Here is a 10,945-nt window from a genome sequence, read left to right as displayed (position 1 = left end):
GAGAGTGGACTGTCCCTAGTAAGACCAGCCTAATTATCCAATGCGTCAGTCCCTCCAAAGGGCTGTCAGTCGAGAACAATTGAGCTTTGAATGAGCAGCCGCTGTGGGTCTCTGGAGATGACTCTAGATAAAGCTCTAGCAGATCGAGCTCTGGAGTGTCCAAGTTTGATCCCAGAACCCATGTAAAAAGTGAGCTGGGCGTGGTGGCACACCCCTTTAATCCCAGCACACAGAGGTAGGAGGATCCCTTAAATTCCAGGCCACCTGAGACTACTCAGTGAATTCCAGATCAGCCTGGGCCAGAGTGAGACCCTACCTCCCAAAACAAAACAAAACAAAGAACAAAAAAGAAAAAGAAAGAAAAAAAGCCAAATGCCGTAGTGGGCTTCTGTAATCCCAGCGTGCTGATGTCATTGGTGAGATGGGAAGCAGAGATAGGAGAGCTCGTGACAGGCCCTGCAAAGAATAGCAAATGAATGAGAAACCCAGCCTTAATGACCAACCTGAGAGCTGTCCCCGGCCTCCACACATGCGTGCCTTCCCTCACACATGAACACGCACATACATGGACACATAAAATAAAAATGACCAACCACTCAAGGGAACCTTTGGGCTTCCGAAGTCCCTGCAGGGTTTGAAGACTGCAGAAGGCCATCCCTGTGGGGAACCGCGGGCAGGCAGGTGGTGTCCCCCAGACTCGCCTTGACACCTGGGTAGCTTTAGTCATTAAACATCAGCATGTGGCCTGCGTAGCTTCCATGTGACCTGATTCTGGTGCCTATTAGGACCTCAAACTTGCTATGATGATCTTGGACTCTTGGTCCTCGTCCTTGAACCTCCCGATTGCTGGGATTGCTGGATTGTATCACCATGGCCGTGGTTCACTGAGCATTCTAGTGGGTGGATTGTCTGCAGGACACATTCTTGGCAAACCCACACAGCCAGCAGGCAGGCCATTCCAAGGCCACCTCCCACAAGGGACTGGATAAAAGAGTGTGCAGGTTGGTCCACAGGAATGCTAGATTTCTGCTTTGTTCAGCTCTTCACCCCCTCCTCCCCTGAGGCGCTTCACCTCATGGGGTAGTGTTTTCAATAACAGGGGACACTGAAGATCCCCAAGTTGCAGGCCACGCTGGGGACCTGGGAGCCAGACTCCTCCCTGGGAATAGACAGCACCGCCCCCTGGTGGTGAGATAAAGCCTTTGTTTTTTAAAGTGTCAATGGCCCATTTAAAAAAAAAAAATCCCCAAGGGCAGAGCCATGTTTGAGTGGCAGCTGTGTGCTAAGCGTTGGGCTAGACGGTACCACTTAATCCTTAAAACAGTCCAAACAGCGAGGCATTTCTGCTTCTTAGGTGAGGGAGGGACGGCTCTAAGAGGAGAGGTGTCTTGCCCAGCATCTTGGGGTTCTGTTTTCCATCCTGAGGACAGTGGAGCTATAAGGGCAAAATGTTGAACTCCGAACCTGCTGGGTTCATTCCTGTACGGCCCATGGTGACATTGTGAACTGGGACCTGGGTGGTGCCAGTGCCCCTCGGGGGGCCCTGCATACCACTTCTCATGTGGGGTCCATCTTCAGCCCATCTCCAGGCACTACAGTAGGGAGGACAGCAGGGTGAGAGAGTGGCAACCCAACCGTGCCCAGCGGATGGGGGCTGAGAGGTCCCTCTGCCCACTGCTGGGAGGTTAGTGGCAGCCGAGACTGGGTGGTGGTAGTGAGGGCGTCATCAGACTGGCCTTGACCCAGAAGTACACAGTAATCCAGGTGTGAAGATCTAGGCCCTGGGATGTGGGCTGGGGAGTTGGGGAATGCAGGCGTTTGTGTGTGTGTGGCGGGGGGACAGACTGGAAGAGGGATGTGAACTGACACATGGTCCCCAAGTCGCTTGGTCAGCAGTGCCCCAGAGCTGGAGGGCCTGAGGGATGGACAGCTTTGGCTGAAGGCAGGAGTCACGGCTCTGGGAGGGTGACACTGGGTATCTAGTAAGAGCCAAGAGGTGGGCCTGATAGCCAGTTCTGGTATGGTCTCTCTCATGGGAAGAGCTGAGATGACCCCGGTCCCAATTCTAGGCTCAAGACCGCCAGGATGGGGGCAGCGCAGGTACATGGCACAGGGAGGCTGAGGGACTGCTGCCATCTCTAGAGTCAGCCAGAAGCATGACGGGGCAAAAGCCTTGCAGTGGTCTCTAGCCCTGGTACCTCCCCACAAGCCCTGTTTCCTGATGCCCTCTCTTGTTTGCAGCACCCATTCTCCCGGATTCCCCTTGGACAGGGGCAGCTCTTGGAGGTGCCTCCCTCTTGATTCTAGAGTCAGAAACTGGGAAGTCCGGGCCTTTGATGCATAGCGTCTGGGATAGGGAGAACTGAGCAGTGGCCTGGGGTCCCAGGACTGCCACCTCAGGAGGCCAGCAAGAATTGTTACCCACTTCCAGTTTGGGAAGCTGGAGTCACCCCCCGTTGAGGCCTGATGGTTTGGGGACATCTTGTCCTGAGCTCTGAGTAAGCAGGGGAGACCAGAGCTGAGCTGGAGTCTGTGCAGCCCAAAAGCCATGGCCTGGCTACAGTCTGAAGATCTCATTCTACAGCCCCTACTGGCCTCAAATTCACAATCTTCTTGCATCTTGGGGTCACAGGTGTGTACCAACGACATGAATTTTAGCACTTCGCCCTGATACTCCACCCTCCTGGATACCTTACCATTTATCCAGTCAGCCCTTTTGCTGGAAAATTAATTTCCCAGGGTGCATTGCACATGCTTACCCAGGCATCTTCAGACAGTAACCCTGCTGGATTACCGAAGCATGCCACCACTCCAGGCTCACGTTTTCCTTTGAAGTTCACACTAGCCCTGGCTGACCTGGAACTCACTATGTAGGCCTGGCTGGCCTCAAATTTGAAGCAATCCTCCTGCCTCAGTCTCCAGAGTGCTGGGATTATAGGCAGGAGTCACCACACCCAGCTTTTAGCCTATACTGCCCTCTAAATGATGGTCCTGATTTGAATAGTATTTTTTTTGTTTTTGAGGTAGGGTCTCACTGTAGCCCAGGCTGACATGGAACTCACTCTGTAGCCCCAGCTGGCCTTGAACTCTCAGAGATTCTCCTGCCTCTGCCTCTGGAGTGCTAAGATTAAAGCCATGTGCCACCACACCCAACTTCAATTTCACTTTTCAAAGTTTTCTCTCTCTCTCTTTTTTTTTTTTTTTTTTTTTTTTTACATGTGTGGTGTGAGTGAATGGGTTTAGGGGATCTGAACTCCAGTTGTCAGGCTGCACAGCAAGTGCTAAAAGCCATAGGAGCAGCTCCACAGCCTCCTGCATTTGCCATATATATATGAGAGAGAGAGAATGGGTGTATTAGGGCCTCCAACCACTGCAAACCAACTCCAAGTGGGGACTGGGGAATTGAACCTGGGTCCTTTGGCTTTGCAGACAACCACTTTAACCCACTATACCATCTCTCCAACCTGTTTTCATTTTATTTTGCTTGTGTGCGTGTGTGTACACCTATGCTTCCTTGTGTTGCCCCATGGGCAGTAGATGGATCTCAGCACAAGGTGTTCCACGCCATCACTCTACCACCTGGTTTGTTTGTTTGCTTTTGTTTTTGTGAGGCACAGTTTCACTCTAGCCTAGGCTAACCTGGAAGTAATTATGTAGGCTCAGGCTGGTCTCAAGCTCACAGCAGTCCTCCTACCTCTGTCTCCCAAGTGATGGCATTAAAAGCGTGTGGCACCATGCCCGGCTACCGCCTGTTCTTGTTTGAACTGGAGCCTCTTACTGATCATGGAGCTTGCTGGTTTTTGCCAGCCCACAAGATTCCCTGGACTCTGCTCCCCTATCGGGATGCTGGGGTTGCCGTGTGTGTCTGAACATGCCCAGCTGTTTACACGGGATGTGGAGATTCAAACCCAGGCAGTTTCAGCCCCTTCAGGCCCTTGTGCCTACACAGGACATACACTTACCCACTGGGCCGTCTCTCTAGCCCTTCTATTTCTTTTCTATCACTATGCGACACAAGTTGCCTCAAGCTTAGCTTATGACAGTACGTCTTCCATCACACTTCTGGGCGTCAGCAGCCTGGGCGTGTTCTGTTCAAAGTCTCACAAGACACCATTAAAGGGTCCCCCAGACCGCAATGGCACATGAAAGCTCAGCACCTTCTTTCAAGTTCACTTGGCTTCCTTCTGGTGGGAGAGGGAGTTCAAGGTGAGTAGAGGATGTTCTTCACTGGGGAGGCCCAAAATTCAGCGTAGTGCCAAGAAGACGGGACAGTGGAGTGCTCAGCACTAAGTTGAGACATCTCTATCACACCCTCCAGGGTTCAGGGACCCTTGTGGGAAGAGGTGGTAGAAACAATGCAAGAGCCAAAGGAAAGGGAGGAGTGCTTACAAGGCTGTCTTCCAGACACAAAGTGGCCGCGGTTTTCACGACCTCCCAGTGGCTCATGCTACCTACACAGGACCTGCATAATAGAAGGGGAAATGACGACATCAAAGTAGAAGAGAGATGAGTTGGAAAGAAGGGATTCAGTGGGGGGGGGGAGAGACGGCGGGGAGGGATTATGACCATGGTTTATTGTGTAGATGTGTGGAGGTTATCAATAAATAAACTTAAAAAATAGAGGGTCCCAACTCTGAGTTTCCTATCTCAAGGAAGACCCAGATCTTCTAAATGGCTCATCTCAGGGTTAAGGTGCTTGCCCGTGGAGCTTAAGGACCCAGGTTTGACTCCCCAGTACCCACATAAAGCATGTGTCTGGAGTTCATTTGCGGTGGCTAGAGGCCCTGGTGCACAATTAAAAAAAAAATCTAAAATTTTTCAGGTATAACTAAAAATTTATTTTCCAATGGGCAATTTTTCTAATGCTTCAATATTTCTGCTCAAAAAGAAATACAACATTTTAGAACTGGATCACTTGGCCCTTTCTCTTCTTGTCTCCTCCCAGTTCAAAATGCTTGCATCTCTTAATGGCCAGCATCCTTTTGGATCTGCAGTTGGGCTCAACACATTCAAGCCTTAGCACAATCTTCTTGGTGGTTTTGGCCTTCTTTCAGAAAATTGGTTTTGTCTGCCCACCATAGCCACTCTGCTTCCGATCATAGCGCCGCTTTCCTTGAGCATATAGGGAATCCTTGCCCTTCTTGTACTGGGTCACTTTGTGGGGCTGATGCTTGCCACACTTCTTACAGAAAGTCTGATGAGTTTTAGGTACGTTGACCATCTTTGTGGTATAGAGGTACCCACACAATGAAAACAGGAGACCCGGAATCCAAACTCATCGATAACACGCCGCTTGTGCCTCACAGGAAAAGCTAAAATATTTTCTTTAAAGAGCTCATCTTATTAGATCAGGCCCACATGAGATGGGTCAGGTGGCCCACCTCTCCCTGGGTGCTGGGAAGGAGCCTAGCATGGTTACCACACTGCTAAAGTCACCTGTTAAACGTAGATTCTTATTGTAAGCAAACCTTAGGATCTTATTTTCATATAAATAATGGGGAGGGGGCAGTCGGACTCCCTAATTGGCAGCCATTGGACCCTTCCCTGGTGCTGTTGCTGCCCCAAGTGAGGGATGGTCAGAGGAGCAGCAGGCGGACTGCCCTCCTCACAGCACTGGCCGTTTGTTTTTTGTTTTTGCTTTTTTTTGGGGGGGGTGTTGATTTTTTGAAGTAAGGTCTTACTCTAGCTCAGGCTGTCTTGAAATTCTCTATGTAGTCTCAGGGTGGCCTCGAACTCATGGCAATTCTCCTACCTCTGCCTCCTGAGTGCTGGGATTAAAGGCGTGCGCCACCACACCCGGCCACTGGCCATTTTCAACACTCCTTGGGTGTCTTGAGAAGGTGAATGGCGGTTCCGGCTGATTGCGGCCAGACTCCTGCAGGTGCTTCCCGAGCCACATCTACTAACCCCTCCCCCCTGCCTGCCTTCCCTCCTTCCATTCACATGTACACATGTACACACTGCACACACAGAGCCAGGAAGCATATCCATTGCAAAGAGAGTTTCCAATAAGAATTCTTTATTTTTCTTTATTTATTGGAGAGAGAGGGAGAGAAGAGCATTCCAGGGTCTCCAGCCATTGCAAAGGAATTAAGGACACACATGTCACTTTGTGCATCTGGCTTACGTGGGTTCTGGGAATTGAATCTGGCTCCTTAGGCTTCCCAGGCAAGCACTCTAACCGCTAAGCCATCTCCAGCCCTTTTTATTTTATTTTATTTTATTTTTGTTTTTCGAGGTAGGGTCTCACTCTAGCCCAGGCTAGACCTGGAATTTACTCTGTAGATCCTTCTACCTCTGCCTCCCAAGTGCTGGGATAAAAGCCGTGTGTCACCACGCCCAGCTATTCTCCAGCCCCTTTTAAATAAGAATTTACTTTTAGTTATTTATTTACTGGAGAGAAAGAGCAAAAAGGGTTTCTAAGAGCTTCAGGGTCTTAAGGGCCAGGGTCTTGGGGACCCTGGACTCAAGCTGTTAACAGTAGTGTGTGTTTCGGGCAGTCCAGCTGCTGCTCCCCTGACCATCCCTCACTTGCAGAGCTGTGACACTAGAGGGCGCTACCCAAGACTGCTGGCAGCTCTCTGAGGCCAAGCTCCAGGAGAGAGCAGCTGCTGCCTCCCCAGGATGCCTCTCTGGCTGGAGCTGGGGCAAAAGGACCCCAGTCTGCTGATTGGTAACACACCTAGGAGAATCTTATTTATTTTATTTATTTTTTCACGGCCTCGAGAGTTTATTCTTACATGTAGGTTTATATAGGGTTGTAGGGGGAAGGGGACATGGTCAGGGCAAGGAGTTGTCAGGAAACCTAGAGGGGATGTAATTAGGTGTTCATCTAATCTTGCCTCACTGGCTTAACTTCCTGACTGCACCAGGTTTCACATCCTGACCATAAACTGGCCTTTGGCAAAAGATAAGATTCTGTAAGCAGTCTGCTGACCGGTTCCAGAAGTACCTAACAGAAAGCTGGATGGACCAGCTTTCTGAGTAATGAGTCAGTTTATGAGCAGGCCCAGGCAAAATGGAGAGGCTTTTGCTCTATGGCTCCGAGAATCTCCCTTTTAAATATTTATTATTTATAGAGAAGGAGAGAGAACAGGGTCTCGTGCTGCTTCAAACGAACTCCAGCTGCATTCGCCACTTAGTGCATCCAGGCTTTACAAGCGAATGCCTTTAACCATTGAGCCATCTCTTCAGCCCCATAATCTCCCTTTTAATCAAGTCAACTGTTTGGAGAATTATGTATGTCTGAAGGACCTCCTTCTCTTTGCCACAGTTTGTTAGTCAGAAGCAAGCCACAGGTTCAGCTCACATGCAGAGAGGGGTCATGTGAAGGTGGGGGCTACCCGGGGGCACATCATAAGGCCATCTTAGATTTCTGCTCCATAGCATCTCTCCTTTCTGAATTCCAGGTGTCCCTTGAACTGCTGAGCCATCTCTCCAGCCCAAGGAGTCCTGTCCTCACACTTGTGTTCCAAGTCCAATCCACGATTGCTTCCTTTCTTCTCCTCCTCCTCCTTCTTTCTTCCTCCTTTTGTTGTTTGTGCTTTCAAGGTAGGGTATCACTCTGGGCAAGGGTGACCTGGAATTCACTATACAGTCTCAGGCCTTGATCTGAAGGATCCTCCTACCTCTGCCTCCTGAGTGCTGGGATTAAAGGCGTGTGCCACCACACCTGGTTTCTTTTTCTTCTTTTTATTTATTTATTTATTTTATTTTGGTTTTTCGAGGTAGGGTGTCACTCTGGTTCAGGCTGACCTGGAATTCATTGTGTAGTCTCAATGTGGCCTCGAACTCTTGGCGATCCTCCTACCTCTGCCTCCCAAGTGCTGGGATTAAAGGCGTGTGCCACCACGCCCGGCTTCTTTTTTAATATTTATTTGCAATGAGAGAGAGAGAGAAGAGAGAATATGGGCGTGCCAGGGCTTCTTGCCACTTTGTATATCTGGCTTTACTCAGGTACTAGGGAATTGAACCTGGGTTGTCAGGTTTTGCAAGCAAGTGCCTGCTGAACCATCTCTTCAGCAATCCCCCCCCCCCCCGCCCAGTTTCTTCTAAGGTGTAAACTAAGAGCCAGGATGCTCTTAAACGCTCTCACACACTCTTTGCAACAGCTATTGTCTTACAGGACTTCCCCTGTCCACAGACCACAAAAACTTAAAAAGTGTTCAATAGCTGGCAAGTGGGACAGAAGGCTGGGGGGGGGGAGTCACATGGCAGTCATGCCTCCACCCCACTGGTAGACCAACCACCAAAGGGCTTGTTCAGCTCTGGGATGTGTGAGTTCAAGGCCAGCCTAGGGCCTTAGAATGAGTTCCTGATAAGCTGAGCTAATGTGAGACCCTACCTTTTTTTAAAATTTATTTATTTGACAGCGAAAGACAGAGAGAAAGGGGCAGATAGAAAGAGAGAATGGGCGCGCCAGGGCCTCCAGCCACTGCAAAGGAATTCCAGACGTGTGCGCCCCCTTGTGCATCTGGCTAACGTGGGTCCTAGGGAATCGAGCCTTGAACTGGGGTCCTTAGCTTCACAGGCAAGTGCTTAACCGCTAAGCCATCTCCCCAGTCCTTTTAATGCATTAAAAGACAAAATCAAGGGCTGGAGAGATGGCTTAGTGGTTAAAGGCATTTCTTTGCAAAGCCTGTTGGCCTGGGTTCCATTCTGCAGTACCCCTGTAAAACTAAATGCACAAAGTGGCACACGTGCCTGGAGTTCCTTTGCAATGGCAGGAGGCCCTGGCACATCCATACTCAGTCTCTCTCTTTCTCTCTAATAAATAAAAATATATTTAAAAAAGAAAAGGAGGGCTAGGGATGTAGCTCAGTTGACAGAGTGCTTGCCTAGCCCTGGGTTCAATCTCAGGGCATGGTTGCACACACCAGTATTTGAGAGGTGGAAGCAGGAGGATCGGAAGTTCAAGGTCATCCTCAGCTACCCAGCAAGTTCAAGGCCAGCCTGAGATACATGAGACTGTGTCTCAAAATAAACGAACAAGGAAGTTGGAGAGATGGCTCAGTGGTTAAAGCACTTATCTGCAAAGCCTAAAGACCTGGGTTCAATTTCCCAGTACCAATGTAAAGGCAGATGCACAAAGTGGCACACGTGTTTGAAGTTTGTTTGCAGCGTCTAGAAGCTCTGGCATGCCCATTCTCTCTCTCCCTCTCTGCCTACAAATAAATAAATAAGTAGGGCTGAAGAGATGGTTTAGCTGTTAAAGCACTTACTTACTAAGCCTAAGGACCCAGGTCCCATTCCCCAGGATCCATGTAAGGCAGATGCACAAGGTGGCGCATGTGTCTGGAGTTCATTTGCAATAGCTGGAGGCCCTGGTGTGCCCATTCTCTCCCTCTGCCTCTTTCTCTCTCTCATAAATAAATAAACAGACAAAAGACAGGAGTCAGTGCTTTCCCCATCCCCACCATTTCTACCTTCAGAGAGGTCATCATGGAACGAGGACTGCAGCTCAGAGCCTTTCACAAGCAAGGCTCCACATTCAGCACCACCCGTGAAACAAGCCCCCCTCTCCCATTCACTATGCATTGGTAACTAGTACTGGTGACCAGGGTTGTGTTTGTTCATTTTGTTTGAAATGGGGGGGGGGGCGCGTTCTCACTCTATAGCCCAGGCTATCCTGAACTCACTATGAAGAACAGGCTGGCTTTGAACTCATGACAATCAACCTACCTCAGCCTCCTGAATGCTAGCATTATAGGCATGTGCTACCATACCCAGCTTTGGCTCCCCCTTTTTTGTTTCTCTTTTATAAAGGTATTATAAAAATATGGAGACTAATGGGTGTGAGCCACCATATAATTTAAATTATTTATATTTTGGTTTGTGTCTTCCCAATTGTTTTAGACCTTGTGTGTGTGGTGTGTGATATATATAGCATATATGTATGTGTGCAGATACCCAAGACCAGTGTGCGTGTGTGTGTGTCTGTGTGCATGCGCGTGCACAGTCCAGAGAACGTCACCCATCTGCCTGTTTACTTGAGGTGGAGTCTCATTCAGTCCTGAGCTGCATTTTTTTAAATATTTTTTTGTTCATTTATTTATTTATTTATTTGAGAGCGACAGACACAGAGAGAAAGACAGAGGAAGAGGGAGAGAATGGGCACGCCAGGGCTTCCAGCCCCTGCAAACGAACTCCAGACACATGCGCCCCCTTGTGCATCTGGCTAACGTGGGACCTGAGGAACCGAGCCTCGAACCAGGGTCCTTAGGCTTCACAGGCAAGCGCTTAACCGCTAAGCCATCTCTCCAGCCCCTGAGCTGCATTTTTTAAAAAATTTTTTCAAGGGAGGGTCTCACTCTAGCCCAGGCTGACCAGGCATTCACTATGTCATCTAGGGGTGGCCTCGAACTCACGTGATCCTCCTGCCTCCTGAGTGCTGATATTAGGGGTGTGCACCACCACACCCAGCAATTTTGTCATTTTTTTCGGTCAGCAAGCCCCTGCTTCCCCCACCCCAACATGGTCCTGGGGTTACACAGCTGGTGGCCAAGCCCAGCTGCTTGCTTGAGTGTTGAGGAATCCAACTCGGGTGGTCTCTGGCCCCCTCAGATCCTCATGCTTATGAGGGAATCGCCCTTAAACACTGAGCCACCTTGCCAGCCCTCTTCCTAGATATTTTACACTGCATATCTGTACTACTTTCCTGCCTTTTATTTTATTTTTCTTTATTTGAGAGCGATAGACAGAGAAAGAGGCAGGGAGGGAGAGAGAGAAAGAATGGGCACACCAGGCCTCCAGCCACTGCAAACGAACTCCAGACGCATGTACCCCTTGTACATCTGGCTAACCTGGGTCCTGGGGAATGGAGCCTCGAACCGGGGTCCTTAGGCTTCACAGGCAAGCACTTAACCGCTAAGCCATCTCTCCAACCCACTTTCCCACCTTTTAGATGATTTCTCAAAGTGGCCTTGGAGGGGATAAGACTTGGCAA

At 49.6% G+C, this 10,945-nt stretch overlaps 1 pseudogene; it reads right to left on the bottom strand.

Moving 5' to 3' along the window:
• Positions 1-4,823: 4,823 nt before the first annotated feature.
• Positions 4,824-5,263, bottom strand: LOC123456611 (annotated as a pseudogene).
• Between the last annotated feature and the right edge of the window lie 5,682 nt (positions 5,264-10,945).

The sequence above is a fragment of the Jaculus jaculus genome, chromosome 1 (genome assembly GCF_020740685.1).
Source record: "Jaculus jaculus isolate mJacJac1 chromosome 1, mJacJac1.mat.Y.cur, whole genome shotgun sequence".
NCBI lineage: Eukaryota > Metazoa > Chordata > Mammalia > Rodentia > Dipodidae > Jaculus > Jaculus jaculus.
The sequence above is the reverse complement of the archived record's forward strand: the minus strand, read 5'-3'. Positions and strand labels throughout refer to the sequence as shown.